The sequence below is a fragment of the Dermacentor variabilis genome, chromosome 10 (genome assembly GCF_050947875.1).
Source record: "Dermacentor variabilis isolate Ectoservices chromosome 10, ASM5094787v1, whole genome shotgun sequence".
NCBI classification, from domain to species: Eukaryota; Metazoa; Arthropoda; class Arachnida; order Ixodida; family Ixodidae; genus Dermacentor; species Dermacentor variabilis.
In genome coordinates this window covers 37563671-37585896 of record NC_134577.1, presented here as the reverse complement: position 1 = coordinate 37585896, position 22226 = coordinate 37563671, and the positions used below count along the sequence as shown (strand labels likewise).

Below are 22226 nucleotides of genomic sequence, written 5' to 3'. Positions count from 1 at the left end.
CTGCGGTTTAAGTATCATGCTAAATGACGATGCACGCGCTGCAGAAATTTAGAGTTGCAAATTTTTTCTTCCACAGCAGTTAAGTAGTCATGCCTCCAACGACATAGCCATCATCTTGTTATGTCAACGCCATTGTGTCGTAATTTTTGTCGTGTACAGGATATCGCTATCGCTGATTAATTATTATTACCATTATTATGATAGGTTTTTAAATAATAACAGATAACTGCGACCAGCATTTAGCTTCTAAAAGGTGACTTCACGAGGCCGAAAGTCGCCAACGGAAGTTAACAAAAGAGAGAACGTACATATCATACACGAATAACATCAAGGATTGTCCACAAAAGCTGCAGGCATGGGCAGAAGCAATATCTAATACTATACACTAGTCTCACTAATATTGCAACATAGGCAACGCTATCTCGACTGTTGAAAATTTTAGCCTATTACGTTGACGAACGCGGAAGAAACTTCTTTCCCATAAAGATAAAATTGCTCGTACAATCAGTAAGGCACGTAGCAACAACAACCGAGGGTACATGGCCCTCCATGACTATAGACGCAAAGCTGCCGAACTGCGCCTTCTTCAGATTACAAGTGCCTCACTGTGTTCAGATTTCCCGCGATTTCAAATGCATCCTACCTACCTGCCTACTGTAATACCTTCTGAATAGTGTAGTTCACAATTATAAAGAATTGTCCCAGGTGAACGTTTTGCATAAACATCGAATAAATTTATTCGTTGCATACGATAAAGTTAAACAATTGTGAGCATCGTGGTTAGTTGTATGGCATTTACATATGATTCGTTGCTTCAAACAGATTCCAGCACGTGCATGCGACCTGTATAGCATTTTTTTTCGGCAGAATTTTATCGTTCTTGGCATGACCCTGACTCGGCATGTTTTCTGCCGATGGCGGCACGGCAGAAACCACGACGAACAATGACAAAACGTAGGGAATGGTAAAGCTGCCTGCAACAGTCCTTGAATATGCCTTGAATAAATTGTGAATTGCGCTTCGTAACATTAAACGAACAGGTCATATTTTATGCGTGCCGGCATTAAATTGAACGACGTGTTGCACTGAAGTAACAGCTATAATACACTTGCTTTATTATTGATACACCTACTTTGCTGGCAGGGAAAAAGAGCGTCATCAAAAAATCAAAGAAAGGTACACATCGCAGAGCGGCTACACGAAATATATATGAGCGTAATTACTTCACTTCAAAGCATTGGAAAGGATTGCGTTCACCTTGTCAGCTGGGAAGCGGAACTTGGCCAGGCTGTCCGTTTTCCCATTGTTCAAACCATGAGCCACCAGGAAGCCCTACAAGCGCGAGCAGCCAGCATTCATAAACCCAATCGGTGGCAAATTTGAAAATTTTGTGGTCTGACAGCATAGGCTAATATTATTCACAAAAACAGGTAAACCCTCTTATGCTGAACCACATGCACCAACGAATAGAATACTGGCATCTAATGCGAAAGCAAGCCGCGATGTTAGGGCAAGCTACATCGCCTGCTACTGTGGCGAAGGAATCGTTGAAGCACGAGGAAATGGCCGCACTCAGAAAAGGCGACTTGAACTAATTTTTATTTTAGCACGTTGACATCAAATTCAGTGGAATGCTGCAATGGACTGGAGCCTGTATGGATTTCGTCTGGTGGTTGATAAGCCCGCTCAGCGAGCAGGAAAAATAAAGCGTTTTACGGCAAAAGGAGTGGAAGGAACTTAGCATAGCTGCTATGTGAAATGTTGATTGCGCGGAATTATTTCAAAACAGGTGCAAGAATTGGTCTCACCTCATCGGCTTCGAAACGTAGCTTGATCCATCCGGCCGTCCCCGCGTTGTTCGAACCGCAAGCCACGGTAATGTCCTACAAAAATGAGCAGCCAGCGTGGTCAGCATTGTTTCAGTTACTGTGCGGTCGTTTCAAAAAGCGGCGTGAATTCCGCCTTGACGCCAGATACTAAATATGTGCACGAAATCAGGTGAGCACTCTTGCACGCACCAACATGCGCCCAGACATGGCAAAATAGCAGCTAGGGTCAAAGCAAGCTGCGATATCAGCGCAGGCTACCTCGCCCCCTATTGCGGCGAAGGCAACGTCCCAGTGCCATAAACTTGCCGAAATCAAAGGGCGCTAAAAGGATGAAAAGAAAAAGAGAGGCTGTTTTGGACGATGGTAGCCTACCAATTCGCCGAACTTGCCGTTTTGAGAAAGAAATTGCGATAGAAAGATAGGGTGAGAGTGAAACAGTCTTTTGCCACCTGTGGTCCTTTATCGTGCGCTTTACCTTGTCCTTGCCAGCAGAACTAAAAACGGAGGCCTTGTTTGTATGTTACAGTACGTAGTTGCAGTATATATTTAGTTCAATACATAACAACGTCCTTATTTAGGATTCCGAAAGCCTAATTGATTCAAGAAACCGACTCTTGCGAAATCTTTGCACGCGTCTTGTCATATTTAAGTCAGTGTGGTTAAAAGGCCGGGAAGCCAACCAAGACGTTCCAGTTGGACGACGGCGACTGAAGTTCTGGCGTGAAGGCTTTTAACGTCGCACATATGACATCTTTTTGCCGCAGGAGTGAATTAAGTTATGTGCTATTGTTAATGCCTTTTAGGTGGAACCGAATGTTGCTATACCACGGAAAGTGGAACAGAGCTAGAAGCGAGACAGCACCGACAGCGCTGCCTGCCTTATATGCTTTCTGTAAGATACTACGCTGGCAAAATGTGTGGCTGACTCGCCTCTACAACGACTGCGGGCATAATGACGCGAATGACACAAGACATGCGCCCTTATATGCTAGTAAATAAAGCTTTAACTGTGGTCTCAGTATTTTTTAATCATTAAATTGCTTCACATTTTCGTTCGAACGCGTTGTCACTTATTACTCGTTTTCTCCCGTGAAAGGCCATGCGTTCAAGTGCCTGAATTGTCGCTACCTTAGATGACTATTCCTTAAGTAACTTTACCTTGATTAACCCCAAAGGTCGTGGTTTGGTGTGCCCGAAGGAACTCTATCTCAGGCAGAGGCCTTCGTCCTGCAGTGTACACGGTCGTCCACTTCCAATTTGAACACGGCTCCGGGTGGCCGAGGAGGCCGGCGCTCCGCGGAGCGCCGCTCGTGGGCGCCAGGGTAACTAACGCGCCGGCGCAGTGGCAGCCACAAGCGTGGCCTCAGCCGCCAGCACACACTAGTGCAGGCGCGCTGTAGCAGACGACGCGGCTGCGGCCACGCTTGTGGCTGTCAGTGCGCCGGCGCGTTGGTTACCCCGGCGCCCACGAGCGGCGCTCCGCGGAGCGCCGGCCTCGCCGGCCACCCGGAGCCGTGTTCAAATTGGAAGTGGACGACCGTGTACATAATGTAGGCTGATGTTGATGATGATTAATAACTCTGCATGATGCGGCATCGGAGCCAGAGACGAACACGCGACCAGTGGTACGAGCTCGTGCCTGTGCAGGCGAGAGAGAGAGAGTGAACTTTGATGAGCACCAGCAGTTCAGTCGGCTGGGCCTAGGCCTCCCACGATGGGACGTCGAGAATTTTTTTCTATCGCGCGCCGCGTATTTCGGACCACCGGGGTTATGAGCCACATAAGGTTTTCGTCTTAAAAGAAAGGCACGCTCGCGGGCTTTACTTGTGTGTCAGCCGCAGTCAACATTATGTCGGTCTCACGCAATTCGAGCGGTTAACTCTTCTTATCGATCGTGCCAATGTGCGGTACAGTTGTGTGCTCGTGGGTATCGTATCTCATGAGACTTGTCTGTGAAGTTATTATCTCGTAAAGGTAAGCCTTAGCCCTGTAATGCGTAACGCATCCCTTATACTAGACGCTGAATTTCAGAGCTCAAAAAATAAATTTAAGCAAATGAAGCTAATTCATAGCCTATACTGGCGCTTTAATACTCCGGAGCGAGGTCTCAGCCATGGATAACGTTAAACAGTAATCACTGAATAAATCACTACTAAAGCTTTTACTAAAATAATTTATTCTACCTTTTTTTGTGCATATGTACTCTTGTACATTTGTACTTTTGTACATTTGTACTCTCCGTAGCCAAAAAAATGGCGAGCAAGTTGCTTTTATTTACCTTAATAAGTAACTGCGTTTGGGCATTATGGGTTTAATTAAACTGCACGATATTGCTCATATGCAACACGTTTTCTTTTGTTTTAAGGAGTAACAACTAATTTGCAAAATTTGTTTAACTCAATGTTGTATTGCTTTTTAAGTGACTGTAAGGGCAAGTTGTAATTTCACAATAACAGTGAGCCAGTGCTTAAACTGTAGCCGTTTATTAGAAGCATTGTGTCTTGTAGTCTTTCGCGAAAAGCGGACTTTAATATATGCGACGACATGCACTGTTGCCTCAGCAACTTTCCCGTAGTGTGTATTTACGCTGGCTGCGGGAACGCATTCATTGCAACAGCAAAGCATTTCCCTGCACATTCTGATTCTCGAAGCTGGCGTGGCCACAGAATTTACGGCAGAGGATAGCACTTTCAGACCTAGCTAATCAACTCTGCAATTAAGCCAGGCATTATGAAAGAGATCCTTATTAGTGAAATTCAGCTTCTCTAGTTGCGTTCCCTGAGCTAAATGAACAAGTTATTCTACAGATGGAATATGCTTCCACTGCTTTGTGTGAAACTGTAGTTTTTTTGCACCAACAATTATTGCCTAAATTAGAATTTCCACCACTCCTATGAAGTGTGCCGAGTAATAATTATTTTCTCAGGAACCGCCCTGTGCTTCATTCTTTTTTTGTAATTACGAATCTGAGGCAGGCGTCGCCGAATAACACGGGAATGAGGCAGCGAACAATATTTTATCGACAAATACACTAAGCAGTTTTATTTTTTTACAAGCGCACTGTCTATTTCACTCCACACTCGTTTGAATAGTCCTCAAACTTTAACTGAGCAGACATACGCAATACATTCCGTCAAATTTACGAATGCTTGCAACCGCACAACACCCCAAATCTAAGAGGCGCCGAATGCATCTGACTCATATTCTTGCGTCGAGTAGATTAACAAGTGGCAAAGCTTAGCAACTGAATTATAAGAAGTGAGACGCCACAAAAATAATGGAAGAAAGACTGGAATGGTACTCGCCGTCGAAGTCTTTGTTCCGCCCGTGGCTGGTAGTGCTCAGGCCCTTACACGAACACCGGCTAGAATCCGCAGCTTTTAGAATGCTCGTTTCGTCTTGCGCTGGTGCTGCCGATTTATCTTCTCGTAAAACAGCGCTAAAACGCCCATACACCCGCAGAAAAGAACAAAAAGAAATGTTACATCCCTGAAGGCAAGGTTGCGGACCGACGCCCTCCGCTGTTCGAACGCCATTTGCAATGTGAGCGGACGGAAGTTGTCAATCAGGCAAACCCAACTTCCGGCAAGCTTGCTCAAAAAAAAAAAAAAAAAAGAGAAATTCACAGTAATTCTGTGGGGCTGACGCGCTATAACACCATCTTGTTATAATGCACGCTGTAGTGGACGTCCCGATATTTTTTTTTCCACCGTCGACGAGCACGCAACGTTTCGTCATCGTGTATGCTATGCGTGGTACACACCAGCATCCCTGCATTCCGCCCACGTCAGAATCGAACCCGCGACCTTCTGCACAGCAGCTTAGCGCTTTAACCACTGCGCTAATGCCACTTGTGTACCTCCCATTTTTATTTGGTGGCAATAGCTTTCCTGTATACTTTTCTGTTGTGGTGATTAAGTTAACCGTTATCAATTACTGTCATTATGGCGCAGAAGCCAACGAAGCACGCTTAATGCGCGCAAACGTGCCCCTGAGTCTGTACTAATAACGCCATATCCCGCACAAACAACATGAGCTTTGTTAGTAAATTATCTTTTCGTAATACAAAACAAAAAGAAACACCGCTTGTGTGAGGAGAGCAGCCTGCGGAGCCAGAAGGGACTCGAAGCCAAAAGATGGTTGCGGGGCGGGCGTCAGTTCGTCGTGACGTCATGACCTTTTAATGGCATGTGCTCGGGCTTAGTTAATGTTTTCTTCGGTAATTACGGACTATATCGCATTCCAAAGGAGTCAAAGAGGGAACCCAGCAAGTTTTAAGACCATTTTAATGAGTCAGAGCGATCCAAATAGCAAAACGATATTCTGAAATTTATGTGTTCTTCTTTTACGCCCGTGTCTTTTCTTTTCTTACTTCCGTGTCTTTTCTGTTGCGCAGTAATACTTCAGTAATGGATTGCCAACTTATCCGGAACGCTGCTCACAAGATGTCACGCTGATGGTGGTGGCATGAAATTTGTCAAAAAAAATTTAATTATTTAATTAACTTCGAACTTCATTTTCTCTTCTAGTAAACCACCTAACACCGCAAAAGTAAATAAAGTTGGTTTTTATGAATGCTTTCTCCCTTTAAACTTATTTAGCACTGGCCTTTGGCGTCCCACTAAACACATATCGTTACGGTACGTCCGACAGACAGTGTGTACTCTGTGTATTAAAAAAAAAATAAAAGAGCAGATCGTAGGTTTTGCTAGGGCCTGAACCACGGTCCTGCGAAATACCACCGAGTAACGTTCACGCGGTGCCATGAAAGCGAACGCGGATAATGACTTTAGCATTGCTCATATAAACGCGCGATTTTTTATTGTTGTTTAAGAAAGTGATCTCCAGACGCAGCCGTAATCTGGCTTTCAAAGGTTTAATACCGGATGGATTTTTGCAGCATGTTTACCATACTCGCACTGCCAGGTACACTGAATTCTGAACCCAGTGCCCCCCAATGCGGTCCAGATTCGTACCCGGTACCTTGTGGTCCGCAACGGAACGGCTTAGCCACAGCCGTACCGAGGTGGATTTAAAAAGCCGCGCTCATTTGGGCTTTTTGGTGACAGTTACCGGTTGGCCTGGGCACTGCTACACCGCGACGAGTAATAAGGAGGGAGGCTCGCGATTCTTGAAATTTTCTTCATTCACGTGATCTAAGGAGATGTTGGCGCACGAGTACGGCGGAGGCAACTTCTTCGCTCTTGAATACAGCACACAGTTTCAACGTACAGCACATACAAATTAACGCGCAGTTGCAACAAGGCTGCGTTATCACATGAAAATGAAAATAGCACTACAACATTGCAAGGACACGCTTAAAAGTATAATGTGAATAACAGAATCAAGCGAGAAACTCTCAAGCAACGATGTCAAATAATTTAGATTACCTGAGCTAGACCCAAAACACGGATGCGTGTGCTTTCATAAAGTCGCCCTTACGGAATTCGGCCCTCGCAGTTGGGAATCAAACCTACGACCTCGCGCTCAGCGGCAGCCACTTGACTGAAGAAAATGTTTGCTCGTAAGGGCCATCCTGAGCTGGGCGAGTTATTTGTTGGCGTGGGACCTGCTGTTCTGGCCACCCGACGATGTGCCGTATTCAACGATTTGTGCGCAAGACCATAACCGAGCGTTTCAACCCGCACTCACTTTGTCCCCCTGCTTTCCTGTGTAGCGAGTACGGCTTTGCTGCTATCCACTGACCAACAACATTCGAGAGTGCTTCTAGGATAATGGCGAAAGGAATATTGTGAAAACTTAGAACGTTAAACTAAACATGGAATCTTGCGCAGTTCATACACTGAGCACACATATGCACACGAACGGTGGGCAGGCCTTTTTTTTTTTTTTCTAGAAGTATGTGGTACGCATGCGCACTAGTCTGCGCAGCCTATCGCGTGCGGCGGTACGCGTGTGTGTTTGAAAGCGATCCTCAAAAAAGAAAGAAACAAAGGGAAAAAACTGGCAGACAACACTCGGTTTTTGGTTACATTAACTCAATTACTGCACACAACAGTTGTGCGAATGCAAATGCCTGGTGCTCCTCATTGGTGGCATACCGTAGTCATGGCACGTGCTGGTTCGAAGCTTCTGTCTACCGCGGTGCCAACTCACACAGGATAGCGCCGCTTGGAGCGCGTGGCTTCAGCGCCTGACATAACACGGCGCTCAAAAAGACGCAATCAGTTCTGTATCGGCGCTGGGAAACTAATGAGAGAAAGTAGGCTTACACGAAATAAGGGTTCACTTCGTGGAATGAGGATCGTTTTTCTTACTATATATATTTTTTAAATCTTGTGCTCGTCTTTAGCCTCCCACTCACCATGCCGAAGCCATTTCGTACTGCGCATCGTTCTGCGCAGCTCGGTAAACGCACTCAGCCGAGAGGGACACATTGAGCTTATCTCGCGGCTAGCGACTGCTGATTAGGTGGGCGTGTAGTACTATACTGCACGGCCTCGAGTTACGTTAGCACTGGCTTGATTCGCCACATCAAAGTGCATTCTTCTATTTTTTTATTTAATGTTTTTTATTTAATTATTTAAATGTGCGCGCGAGCGGACAGCTCAAGCGCATTCAATAGCTGATAAAGTGGTTGCTCGCAGTAACACTTGTAGGTTTTTCACTCCCCGTTCCCCTCCCCACGAGTAGGGTAGCAAACTGGACTCAGTCTGGTTAACCTCCCTGCCTTTCCTTCTTCCTTTCTCTCTCTATCTCTCTCACTGCGAATGACACTTACGGGCTAGAAAATGGGCCAATCATGTTTGCCCGTGTCCTGTAGTCATGGTCTAAGTCTAGCCCGGTATGCCCGCTACCTGCAGTAAAATAAACAAATAAATAAACACGCGTAATAGTATCGAACATACACGTAGAACAAATACGCCACGTGCTGGAATCGAACCAGTGACCTCACCCTGACCTCATCAGATAGTTTCATGAAAGCTCGCCGAAACCACTCGGCTACAGCTGGAACAATAACTCCGGATCAGCAGCAGGCATGATGAGCTCGATCTGGAGACCCCGTTGTGAAAACAGCAATATTGAAACAACAGTGCGGCGAGTGCAAGGACGAGCAATATGCATTCAAACTTTTTCTCGCGATGTTACGAACCAAGTAAGCTCCTGTTTTCCAGTTAAACTTTAACTTTCGATTTTTACGCGAGTTGTGTTGAGCCACTGGCGTTAATAATGTTATAACACACCACGAGTCATTTCATGTTTCTTTACCGCGAACTCCACAACGTATCACTAGCAAACAAGCTTTTATAATTGAAACCTCCCACCAATAAAATGTATATATGGCAAGCATCCGCTAGTGTTTCTCAGAACTATAGAATAGCATAGCTCATCAACTTAGTATTTCACAGAAATTGTTAAGATAACTGAAAAAAAACTATTATTTTTAACTAATGTTTTCTGCTTAGTGAAGGATGGGTTTTTCTCTGTTGATTCTGTCAGTTATTGTGAAATTCTTTTTGCCTTGTAGACTTGTGCTTATTTTCAAGTGTGATATGCTGCTGTTCTGTTATATTTTCCAGCTGATGACCCTCACCGCGACATCTGCGCTGAGCCATGCTCCGTCAAAGGCTGCAGAGGACAGTGACAACCTTTCCCTTCTTCATAAAGAACCACTTCTCTTTCTCCCTCTTTCTCTTTCTCTCTGTAAGGTAACGTTATTCTCCTTCTTTCTTTCTCTATATTGTGCGACATGTTTTGGTATCTCCTTGTAATTAACTACTATTTCTCTCTTCGCTGCCTCGTTGGACTGACAATTTTCCAAAATGCATTTTTGTACCCGTACTAGCCTTTGGCTGTGGGAACACACATATCTTGTGTACCTCCTCAAATAAAGTGATACGCAATAAAGAAATCAGAACTTTATCGTCGTTTCTTGACTTGCTGCTGGAGCGAGGTGGAAGCGGATTCACTGAAGTTCGCGAACTCCCTGCAGCGTTCCTATCCGAGGAGGAGTTTGTTCAAAGGTAGGGTTCCTTGTATTCACTCACTGAAAACTGCAGGCATGAATCTTTGCGGCTAATGCATCTATGTAGTGGCTCAATGACGGATATTCACCTGGAGTGCAGACTAACCCAACACACGAACTGTAGCAATCCCACCCGTTGTTGCCGCGAATTCTTCCATGCGGTGACCGCGGGTAACTTCGCGTTCGATACGCTGGGGTTTGGGTGCTGTTGCTGGAGTTGACGTGAAATGGTGAGCAGTATGTCGGTTCGCAAGAACGTCGGTGAGAGGCAGCTGACGGGCGCTCGCCTCTAGCTCGATGGTATTCTCATTGCTGGGCTTGCTTAACACGCACACGGGTAAGTATTTCGTTGTAAAGTTGAAACAACACGACACACAGGAGAGCAATTATTGGATGGTAGCACCGCGCCCATAGTAAAATGGCCACAGTCAAGAGGTACTGTCGTATCGATGCTATGCGTGGTCAGTTGACAAAACGGGCCGCGGAATTGTACGTATCGTACTTCAGGGTGCATTGCCCCGTGACAGGTGTCTTGGGCTCAACAGATGAAGTAAGCAATGATGCCATGGAGGTTGATTATTGTGTGTGTGTGTGTGTGTGTGTTTGTGTGCGTGCGTGCGTGCGTGCGTGCGTGCGTGCGTGCGTGCGTGCGTGCGTGTGTGTGTGTTCATCTGAGTCAAGGTAGCCAGTTCCGTAATAGATTGCAGTGCTTGCGCATTTCTGCCAAATTTTGCATATTAGCCACTTCTATTGCCTGCATTGGTGTCGATGACAGCGTGACAACGAGAACTGGCGGAAAGAAGAGGCAAACACGGCAGCATACGTAGTCGTGAATGCACGAGAATCGTCAACGCGATGCGCAGAGTAGTGCTGCTCACCGGGACTACGCATCGGCTGCAATGCAAGACAAGACACTGCAAGAGGAGGGCTTCACCGCAGCACAGACCATTAGAAAAATAGGCCAGTTTGGTGAAAAGATAAGCCTCGCCTTGAATGCCCTCTCTGCTATGCTCTTTACACCAGTCACTTCACTGCACTATCACCAACGCTGGTGACAATCATTCAGGTGTCAGCAGCCATGCGGTAGAGTATTACAGCATTGTCCGCTCTCCCTTCCTTTTATTTTTATATTTTAATAAACTTTACAAATAAATTGTATACTATGCATTGGCTTTATTGCGATTCAAGACACTGCAAGTAGTTTGCTACACTGCAGGAAAGACTGTGGAAAGAAAACTTTAGCCCTGCTTTATCGAAAGGTAAGCCTTGCTATGACTATGTATATAATCTCTGCTGTCCTCTGTACAGCAGTCATTTCAGTGCTCTGTCACCCACTCTGGGGACAGTTGTTCAGGAGTCAGCAGCGCTACGATAGATTACAGCGTGGTCTGCAGTAATTTGCCGCTCTCTGTGCCTTTTATATATATTTTTAAATAAACAATACAAATCTGTACATTTTGTACTTTCCATTGGCTTCAATGCAAAACAAGATACTGCAAGTGGTCATCTTCACTACAGCAAAGAGCGTGATGAAAATATTTAGCCCGACTATGTCGAAAGGTAAGCGTCACAATCAATATATCTATGATCTCTGCTATCCGCTATATCCCAGCCATTCCCCGGCTCTATCACCCACTCTGGTGACAGTCATTCAGCTATCAGTAGGCCTGCAGTACATAATTACAGGGTGGTCGGCAATAATTTCTCGCTCTCCCTGTCTTTTATTTTTCTATTTTTTTAAACAATGCGAATGCGCACATTATATAACACCCATTGGCTGCACTGCAAAACAGGACACTGCAAGTTGTTGGCTTCACTACAGGGAAAACCTTGAAAAAAAAAATGTAGCCCGGTTTCGTCGAAAGGTGCGCCTCGCCATGAATAAGTATACGATATGTGCTATAACCTATACACCAGGCATTTCACCGCTCTTTCGCGCACTCTAGTGACAGTTGTTCAAGTGTCAGCAGCCGTACGGTAGAGGAGTACAGCGTGGTATGCAGTAATTTCACGCTTTCCCTCCTTATCATTTTATTTTTATACTTATAAACAATACAAATACGTACATTTTATACTGCGCATTGGCTTCACTGCAAAGCAAGACATTGCAAGTAGTCGGCTTCACTACAGCACAGACCGTGGGAAAAAATTTTGAGGCTTGATTTCGCAAAAGATAAGCCTCGCACTGTATAAGTGGCGCTACCGTTTAAAGTTTCGCGCCGTCGAACTTTCTCCCCGTCTTTCTCTTTTCCTCAGGGCTCGCCCTCTCGTTCGCCTCCTTCCTATTGGACGACACTTTACGTCACGTGTCGCCACAACTTTCTTTTTTAATCGCCTCTCCGGTCGTGGGCGCAGCGCAAGTTTACAATGCGTGGACACAATTCATCGTACTACCTGCCGTAAATCGGGCGTAAAGGGGGTGCTACGTCACGTGACCATTGTAGTCCAATAAGAAGGAGCAAAATAGGAACACGTGTGGCGGGAGTATCAGAAAGAAAGATGGAAGGACCAGTGGCGCCAAGTTCAAAAGCATGGAATTGCGTGCGCACTGAGGGGCTTCAGAAGGGCCCAAATCGGCCTGAAAAAATTTTCCCACGGTCTGTGCTGTGGTTAAGCCTACTTCTTGCGGCGCTTTGTATTGCGGTGCAGCCAACGTACGGAAGCGTACTTTTCGCACAAATGACACGAACACTTTTACGCCGTCTTTATGATACACACTGCCGTGAGAACTACGCGTGTTCTCACATGTCATTGACATTATTGTGACGGCATTCGCAATACTACGATCCCCAACTATTTTACCTGAATACACGTTTTAACCTTCAGGCCTTGATATTTTAGGCGATAACCCGAACCAACACTTGGCGTATGTATTTGTCTACTTGCAGACACACTTAATGATAACGGTTATTCAATGTTGCCACAGTGTGTTCAAGCGAAGGATAACTGTGAGCGTTACTTTCATTAGGATTTCAGCGTTCCTGTGAAATGGCGAGGCGTTGCATGGCTTTGGAGCTTCATTACGCAATCATTGACCGGGAACTTTTGATGCAGCTATTACCCTGTGTAGGCAATAAATAAATATGCGCGTAACTACACACATAAGGTAACCGTAAAAAACCAAAGCGCCAGAATCATCTTATCTGACAGTATAATCAACGTTCGTCGAAATCACTCGTGGAAGACCTGAATTGATACATGGCCGCACCAACTGGCTAATATCGACAATCCTGCGTTTGATTTCGCGACCAAATTACCACAATGGAAATATTAATACGAAAACATTATATGGTGCATTACGCAATAATCTGGTCTTGTCTTTGGCGGTGTAACCGTAAGGCCGTACTAAACACGGCCGACGGCGCAAAGAGTTAAGGACGCGTCAAAAAATGTTCGGAGCAACGTCAAATTTGTCAGGCAGCTTTCTGTGAACAAACTGAATTAATAAAATCGAAAAGGAAAATTTCGTGGCGATTCGTGTGGAAATCGAACCCGGGCCTCCGGGATGCCAGACGAGCGCACTGCCCCGACACCACGGTTGCTCCACGGGCACGGCTGATTAAAGTGGTAATTAAAGTTGGGACTAATGCGTCCGTCATTGCACACGTCACGTGACTGCCTCCGTCACTGCCTCTGACGTGTCACTTGCTCTTCGGTTTTCATCGGTGATACTGCGATGCCCTCTCGACGTCAAATCAAGCGCTTGCAAGAAGTAGGTGCGCCTAGTCCGTGCGTCATTACATACGTCACGTCGCTGCCTCCCGCGCGTCACTTGCGATACAGAATTTATCGGTGCTGTGCCTACTGGCATGCACTCCGAAGCGTGTACCTCGGCGTCATTTGGGAAATGTGGTTGCCCGCGGAAGCACGTGCAGAAGACGAAGCAAGGGAAGTCAAATAGGAAGGCCATGCAAGTTTACGACGTGCACGACGATGTGCCGATGAATACGTGATCGAAAACGTTTCCCCAATGCCACTACAATGCTTTCGCATTCCCACGTAAGCAGCCTTAAGCATCTCTGCCGAACGTTCTTGAACAAGTTTTCGTTCGTTTCGTGAGTAGCTGTTGCAGCTAAGCCATTTGAAGTGTCTGAAGACCTTATAACATTGCAATCGGTGCAGTAGCTCGCTCAAAATTCGCCTTTTTTTGTTGGTCACAATGTTTGTAAATACCGATGCCCCCTTTTCCTAGACCCTCCATATTTCAAACTTCGTAAGCCTTTTTGGAACAAATCTTTATTCGTAAAGAACCGTGCGGGTCATTCGGGATGCGGGGACAGACACAGGAGCATTTTCATGGCCGGCCTTCCAAATTGTTTGTGACGCTCTATACAAAGTGACATACTAAGTTTATAGCGGCAAGGGCACTACTGCCCTACTTGCACGCAGGGTGTTTAACGTAACTTGAACGAAGCATTTAAAAAAGTGCTTATCCGCAGCTGTATGAAACCAAAGGCATATGGTTTGCCTTCATGTGGTGCTCTATAGAATATTTTTTATATTCAGCTTGATTAGTTGGTTAACTAAGGTGAATTATTCAATTTTATTTTTATATATATTATTCCCTAGAGGGCCAAGTGCGTTTTGCTCCCCTGTAAAGGGCATTCAGAAACGATCGATCCAAATTCGTGTGGCGGCGTAAGTGTTGAGTGATGATTTTCTTCTGGGTTTAAAGAAAGCCCGCGAAATATGAAATAATACCACGTGACTCCGCTCATGCGCTATCGTATGCAGCGCTCCTAACCGCACTTCGTGCAAAAGAACCATGCGCGCGGACCATGGCGAAGGTGAGCGCCTGTGGCTATCGCCTTCACAGTGCGCCTGCATCTTTGGCGGTGGCATACGGAAAGGAAGCGCCGTCGTCCCTGATAAGCGATAGGTTCCACGCACGGTTGAGAGCGCTCAAATAGGATAGCGCACGAGCTCAGTCACGTGACTTTATTTCATAGTTCGCGAGCTTTCTTAAAACTCCGAAAGAAACCATCACGCAGCGTTTACGTATATAGCCACAAAAATTGGATCGGTCGTTTCTGAATCCCTTCTATAATGCAACGACACGCACTCTGCCTAAAGTGAATATTGAAGATTTTCCATAATTTATCTTATTTAATTAGGAAATTACACGGAATATAAAAAGATGCTCTAAAGAGCGCCACGTGTCAGCAAACCATATGTTGTGGTTTCATTTAGCTGCGGTTTAGCTTCGGTTTTTTAGAACATTTGGTTCAAATTACGCAAAACACCCTGTATATGCCCCGCCAATTACGTTCGCCCATTTAAGTGACGTCATGGCGGAGGCGCCCTTTCGTTGTCCTCTTTCCAACAGGTGATATCCTCTGAAAGATTCGGCCTGGCCTCGTTGAGCCTCTTGTGCACGATATCTCGAGTACCAGGTCCCAGGCACAAAATATGTATGTCTGCCGTATAGAGACGATGTAGCTTTTTTTTCTTACCTTTCTCCGTGGTTCGACAGTTTCTGGGAGATCGTGGAGGCTCGTCTAATTTGTCTTACCGTTCTACGGAGGTTGCAGTGAGGTTCGCGCTTGATCGGGTGTCCGTCGCTATTTTTGGGTGATCTTGTACTTACCTTGTTTTTAGTCCTGCCTTGGAATGGTGGCTTTCGTTTCTTTGATGCTTCTTTGTTAATAAGGACGTGTGTTCATAAGTTCTTGTGTCGATTTTGTTGTACACTCTAAACAACACTTGTCTAGAGTGGCGAATGGGTCTGTTTGATGGTAGCTTATGAAAAAAGAAAAAAGAAAACGCAGGATGACGCCACAGTGAGGCCACACATGGTCGATTCGCATGCTAGGGCCATGCGCTATAGTATGAACATAAGTGGAACCGTGAAATTACGTCACAGTAATTACTGCTGATGCTGGCGGCCACTCGACCACTCTGTACAAGTGCGAATCAGACTGTAGTGCTATAGTGACTCCCTATAGTGACTTACCCTTTATTCTTGCAATTACGTGCGCGTGCTGGTGAGCGGCAAAGGGAGCATTTTCTCACTAATGTGTGGGTGTGGGTGTGGGTGGGTGTGCGGAATACCTTAAGATTTAGTCTTAAAGTAAGCGGAGGTTCCTGAGCAAGGTTCAAACAGTAAACACTGGTGGAATCGCTCCCGTGGAGATCCTTCAGTAGCTCAAGGTGGCTTCATGGGTTTAGAGTGCCTGCTTGGGGGTACTCGTTTATCGACACGCAAATGGATAACATTTCTTCCTAAAGGAGCCAGAGACTTGTACTGACAACTTTCGTAAATCTCTGGACAAGAAAAAACAAACAAATAAAAGGCCCAGAGACGAGAAAATAGGGAAATTTGGGAACTTCCCTAGATTCTGTATATATATAATGAAAAAAGTAGCTGGCCCTTCAGTTCATCCGCTGCAATAATCATCCTTCATCCCCTAGTTAAATAATATCAATGGTATGGAAGAGCACTCTGCTAGTACAATTTGACTCTGTGTTTCTCTGTACTGGTTCTCCTGAATGAAATCACAGTGCTTGAAGGACACTCTATACCAGTACAATTGGAGTTGCCGTTTCCTCTTTGCTTCTTTAAAATCAAATTTCTGTCACTACGTGCCACTGAGGTGACTGGCGCCTCGTACGCTGTCTGCCTTCCTTTTCCTCGCTTAGCGCTGTCCACAAATTTTCTGACGTTTCTCGGCCATGGTGTCTTGTACAGAACCGCGGCTGGAACCCTTGATGCGGGCCTGGACCTCGGTGGGAGCAGCTGCTTCGTGTCCTTCGTCAAGTAGTCGCCGATCAGCGTCTAGCTATAGTATGTGAGTTTGAAAAAAGAAATTTTCGAAGACATCAGTACAGAGCTGTGACTGCCTCTTACTAGGTGGCCACACCAATAGTACTGCACAGGGAGGGGATGTTGGGAATGCAAGAAGTCATAGAAAAGGGGGAAGGTGTCGAGTGTAAAGGCCGTCGAGAGGTACAAGCAGTCCAAGCGAAAACGCGGTTTTGTAGTCGCGTAACTAGGTTATGGCATTTGAAAAACTCAGGTAAGGCTACGAGAGCTCGCTCGAGGAAGGACAAGTATCCACTTGGGAAAAGAAAAGGTCTCCGGTTGTCAAGGTGCAAGCATACGAATGCGAACTAACACCACCAAGCAAGTTGTGGCTTCTCTAGAGTCTCGATAATAAATTGAAACATTTCGTTTCATTCATTCATTCATTCATTCATTCATTCATTCATTCATTCATTCATTCATTCATTCATTCATTCATTCATTCGGCGTACTGCTAAAGGCTGTTCTCCTATTTGCATAATACGCGGTGGAAGCAGAGGGGGAAGGTGGAGTCACGATCAAATATCACGCAATCCAGTGTGCATCTGTTACGACCTACGCTTTACGATAATTAATTATGATTTTGAGATTGAGTGACGGTAGATGTAGTACAAGCACGCATGCCGAAATGAAGCTTAAATGTGGCCCGACGCCACGAAGGTCTCGAGCGCGTACGCGCCATGTGTCAACGCCTTTATTATTTTTGAGACACCACTCGGCGATTTCTACTCCCGCTTACTTGCTAACCCCTACCATTTTCTTTTACAGTAAACTGGTGTTAAGACGTTCTCGTTTAAGGCAAACTTTCGGGTATGAGGAACACGGCACGGTTGGTTGGTTTCAGGTAGGCCCAACGTGAAAGAAATCTGCTCAAAACGAAACGCTAATTCGGTTAAATCGAACTTCCGTACTCGTCCCTGATACCTGCTACATGCTCTAACAAGAGGCCCTTATCGGCACACTTGGAGGGAGTGATGCTAGATACCTAAGGAGTAAATGGTGATTCCGTAGACGCAAGCAGCTACGCAAATGTCGACGAGCAGGTGGAAAACCCGCAGGGCTGTCACCGAAAAGGGTGATTAAAACGGTCCGCGATGTGCCCCTGCATTCAAACAATTGTGGTCAGGACACCGTCCAGTGGTGCTGTCATATTCTGTAGCAGATAACGGCCTGGATCCTTTGGTGCTTTTTTGCAGCAACATGAGGAGAATGAAGAAACTTTTTGCAAGCGAAGTGAAATTTCAACTTCAGTGACAGAGCACAGGTTTGCCAAATACCGGCAAGTAACAGTTGCTGCATAGCCTAAGTGTTATTAAAGCAATGTCTAGCATCATCAAATCTTAACAAGTCACTTTATTTTTTACACGTCCAGTTTTTCTTTTGGCACAATTTCATTTGTTGTTTGTGTGGTTTGTCAGGAATAATCAGTTCTGTTATATAGATCTTTTCTGTTAAGACGAACTTATCACACGGCGAGCAGCTATCCACTGTTCCTTCGATTTAGTTTTAACGGGATCTTACTGCATTTAATATTTAGCTTATTCAGGTGCGGCGCTGACTTGACGAATCTGAGGGCCAAAAGGGCCAAATCAACAGACCTGCAGTAAACTGTTTTCCAATGAAGGGTTTCCGAATTCGACAGACTATTGTATACAGGGATAACTGGCCGCTGGTATCAAACGACAGTAATGTTTTGAGCGGCAGTGTGAGCCAGGAAGAAGTCGATTCCGCGAGAGGCAATTTTTCTTTCTGTGTACGCGACACAGTTTAGTACAGAGGTACGAGGCACACATTTTTACTTACGTGACTGGTGAAAGCCACGAACGTGTTGACATCACCACTTCTAGTGTTGCTTGAAAGAGGCGCGACTGAGCTCGGCTGGTGGAACGCTGGCCCCCTCGGACCTGTGGTGAGGGAGCTAGGCAGTGTCAAACGAAACCGTAAACACATGCACACACAACTCCGGTACTTAGCAGCATTGGTCTCGATTCACAATGGTGAGCACTTGGACCAATCTTGCGAACATGTTTCTATTGCATGCGCTGTCGGGAGTAAGAAGCATAAATTGTCGCGTGAAGTCGTAAAGGCTGCAGACGTTTCTAGGCTAAATTTCGTTTATGTGAGTAAGACTATTAGGTTTCTGAAACTGACAGAAGCCTGCACGTCAAGGGCTTTTACTGAAGTGTATAAATGGCTGTACTCTCGAAATAAATATGCTCACGGAAGTACTACCTTGGCCGTGAGAGGCGCCGAGTAACACTCCCCGGGGCCCAACCCTGTGCAGGCATACAAAAACCCAAAGAAAGTGAACGAGATGATGGCCGCCACGTTATCCCAATCGATAAAGTACCGCATGCGTAATGGGAAAGACGTGGGATCGACTCCCACCTACGGCGAGTTAGCTAGTCGTACACTTTCACTACCCTTTATCTTGTTAAGGCAAATGCTCTAAGTGGCTCATGGGTGGAAAAATACAATGTCAGGCATTATCGAAAAATTGACCATCTGGCGTTATGGCACCAAAATTTATCAGCACCAAAATTAATGGAAGTTGAACCGGCAAGCGTTGGTGGGAGTTGAGCGCAAGGCCATTTGTGGGTGTCGAACCAGGGACCTTGGGCGTTAAGTACTGCAAAACTAATAAGGCATAGTTAATTAAAATAAAGTTAACTAGGGCACTCGAACTCACGACCTTTGGTGAGAGTCAAACCCTCGACTTTTGGTGGGACTAAAATTCAATGGCATCAAAATTGCCTACAACCTTTGGTGTTAATTAAGGCGAAGTAAATTTCGTGGGAGGTAATTACCCATTCGAACGAGTCTGTCAAGTAAATTAATGAATGTCTTGTGAGCGCGCGGGCTATAGCCTCCGTTCTCTTTCGCATATGCTAAATGACTTAACTTTTGCTGTTACATTACAGTTAGGCGTAACAGTAACATTCCCTTACGCATTATCTGGCTTCATTGTCTGATACATCAAACGGTCGCGACTAACAAAACACGGAGCCCCTTGGATCCTGTTATAATTGTCGCTCTAACAGATTTTAGTGTTCTATCTCGCATGTTCATTCTTCTTTTGCGGCGTACCTGCGCTGGTATTGTCTTCAGAGTGGGTTCTATCAGTGCGCCTGGAAAGGAGACCTTCTGGAAACTAACAGCCCCCTTTACGGTTTGTGTACGCCTTCACTAGTAGTTCAGGTTCATAAAAAAATTAAATTACGCATTTTCACTTGCCAAAACCAGGATCTGGTTGTCGGGTACTCCGTAGTGGGGATTTTGAACTAATTTTGGCCACCTGGGATTATTTGACGTGCAACAAAATGTAAAAACATGAGCGCTTTTTTTTTGCATTTCGCCCCATTGAAGTGCGGCAGCCACTTTCGTGATCGAACTCTCGAGCACTGAAGAGCGATGCCATAGCCACCAAGGTACCATAGGTTTTCATAGGGGACGATTCTGCCCAGCAGTACCAATTTTTCTTGAAAAAAATTTCACTTACCAATGTTAACTACCCGCTTGAATCCGCTAAACGTACGTGAGCACCCTGCTAAAGGTCCGTTTAGAGAAATATTAGCGAGATACGGGGCATAATATAGTGAACAGATTTTGTTATAAGTAGCTATATAGTATCGATTACAATGACAACCAAACTGCCAATGCTAAGAAGACACCTCTAGATTTTCGAATTTTGATGGTGGGGCATTTACACCTTCCACAAAGTGGTTCATAGATACTTTCACCAAGAAAAAATATTCCCACTTTACGAAGTGAACTGGGACATATTATATGCACGAACCAAGAATTCATTGTAACTTTCATAAGTATATGCTCTCAAAGAGAAGCACTCTCAACAAGAAGTTTTTTGACTGGGAGCAAGAAACACCTCCAGATGCAGCTCAGAGAGCATGGTCATACATCTCCAACTGGGCTTTGAGGGTGCTTGTTGAACAGGCTGAATAATCCACTGTGAAACATTCTAAACAAGTTTTAAAAGTCCCCGATCCGTTCGTTCATGGTTGGTAGGGAGATAAATCTTAGAATCGCTGCTAGCCGTAAACTGGAGGAATGAGAAGCTGATTTAAAAACAAAATATGTGCCAACACTTCAAGTCGAGCTTTAGCCTCTTGAAAAGAGGAAATTTTCTTCAAGGTTGCCCAGCTTGCAACTTGTCGAGGGTTCACCGCCTACCTTGTGGAAGCTTCAGCTTCTAGTATGGCGGGTGCTGCCAAGATGTGCCGTCTACTCGTCAAAACGCTGAAAGATGCCGGCATTGTAGGGTTCGAACAGGTCCACGACATCGGCCATGCACGGATTGGGCGCCTAGACGTCAAGCAGATGAAGTGGAAGCTGGTCGGATTCATCGCTGGCGACATATACGAGACCAATGACAGTGAAACGGGGTGTCATGGCTCCACCTGCTGCAAATCGAGGCAATATAAAGGATAAGGGAAACGCAGGAAAGCTTTCTGAGCTGGGAGGCTGAGCCCGGTTGGTCACTTGCATTGGGGATGGGAGAAAAGGGGCTAGAAGATGAGTACACGTCGTGTCTATGATCATCGTCGTGTCGTGTCATCAACGTCGTGTCATCATGATCATTCTCTCTGTCATCGACAGTACATCAGCAATTTACGGTGCTTTGTAACAAAAATGGCAACCAGAGGTGTCTCCCGCGGCTCTTATTGGAATGTAAGGATCTGCCGGCCTACTTTCATGACGTCACAGCTTGAAATTGAGTCGTGCTGCTGCCTAAAGGTTTTGTCTGGTACCGAGGCTCTATCGAGGACGAGTGTGAGAACGGCGATAAATGCTGAATGACGCCCTCGGAAATACTGCTGGTAAAAAAAAAAGTACTGTGCCAGCAGAACTCTGGTCTGCGTCCGGGATTAAACAAGAAACGCTGCACTGCCGTAAGGAGCACAATGCGTGTCAGCAGCGTAGCAAAGGTCGCGTTCGTGAAACAAACGCCAGGCACTCTCGTTGACAAAGCGCCATCTGCATGAAACAAGCGCTGTGGTTTCCTCCTAGGCATATCTTTTTCCACGTTTAGTTCACGTGGTCAGTTGCTGTTGAGCATTTTATTCAACTTAACATCCTTGTTGCACCTATTATAAGTAAGCATTGACCTTGCCAGAGTCATTTGATAAGTGGCCTTGTTGGACATTCTTTAGCTTGTCATTTGTAGCGTTAAAAAGTAATTAAATTGTTCTTGCTAAATAGACACTGAAAAGAGAAGTTTCTTTCCTGATGACTTACACTTCAGCGACACCAGAAAGTTCACTCCTTACCTTGCCCGGAGACTTGCGAAGCCTTGCTCTTGGCGCTAACGCAGAATGGGGAGATAGTCTTAAGTATGATGGTTAAGTTGAAAGGGAAAAAGACGGTGAATTATCGCTTCGTAAGTTAACACAAATAGATAATAAATCATGTAGAAGAAAGATATAAATAGAAGGAAATCGGGACCTAGAAAGCTTTAAAAAAGAAACTATAAGAAATAATATGCCGCACGTGCCATAATCGCTTAATTGCCAAAAGAAATAAGCAGAATAGAACAAGAAAAAAAAGAAGAATCTATGTTTCTTTTCGTTTCGTTTCCGAAACACTGGCGCAT

The 22226-nt window shown here is 45.3% G+C and overlaps 1 protein-coding gene across 1 annotated transcript in view; it reads left to right on the top strand.

The window, feature by feature from the left end:
- The window catches only part of LOC142559493 (uncharacterized), a 64438-nt gene extending 54738 nt beyond the window's left edge, over positions 1-9700 (top strand). The window contains exon 4 of the mRNA XM_075671084.1: positions 9371-9700. The gene's annotated coding sequence lies outside the window, so the exon portion shown is untranslated. The remainder of the gene's footprint in view (positions 1-9370) is intronic.
- Positions 9701-22226: the final 12526 nt, after the last annotated feature.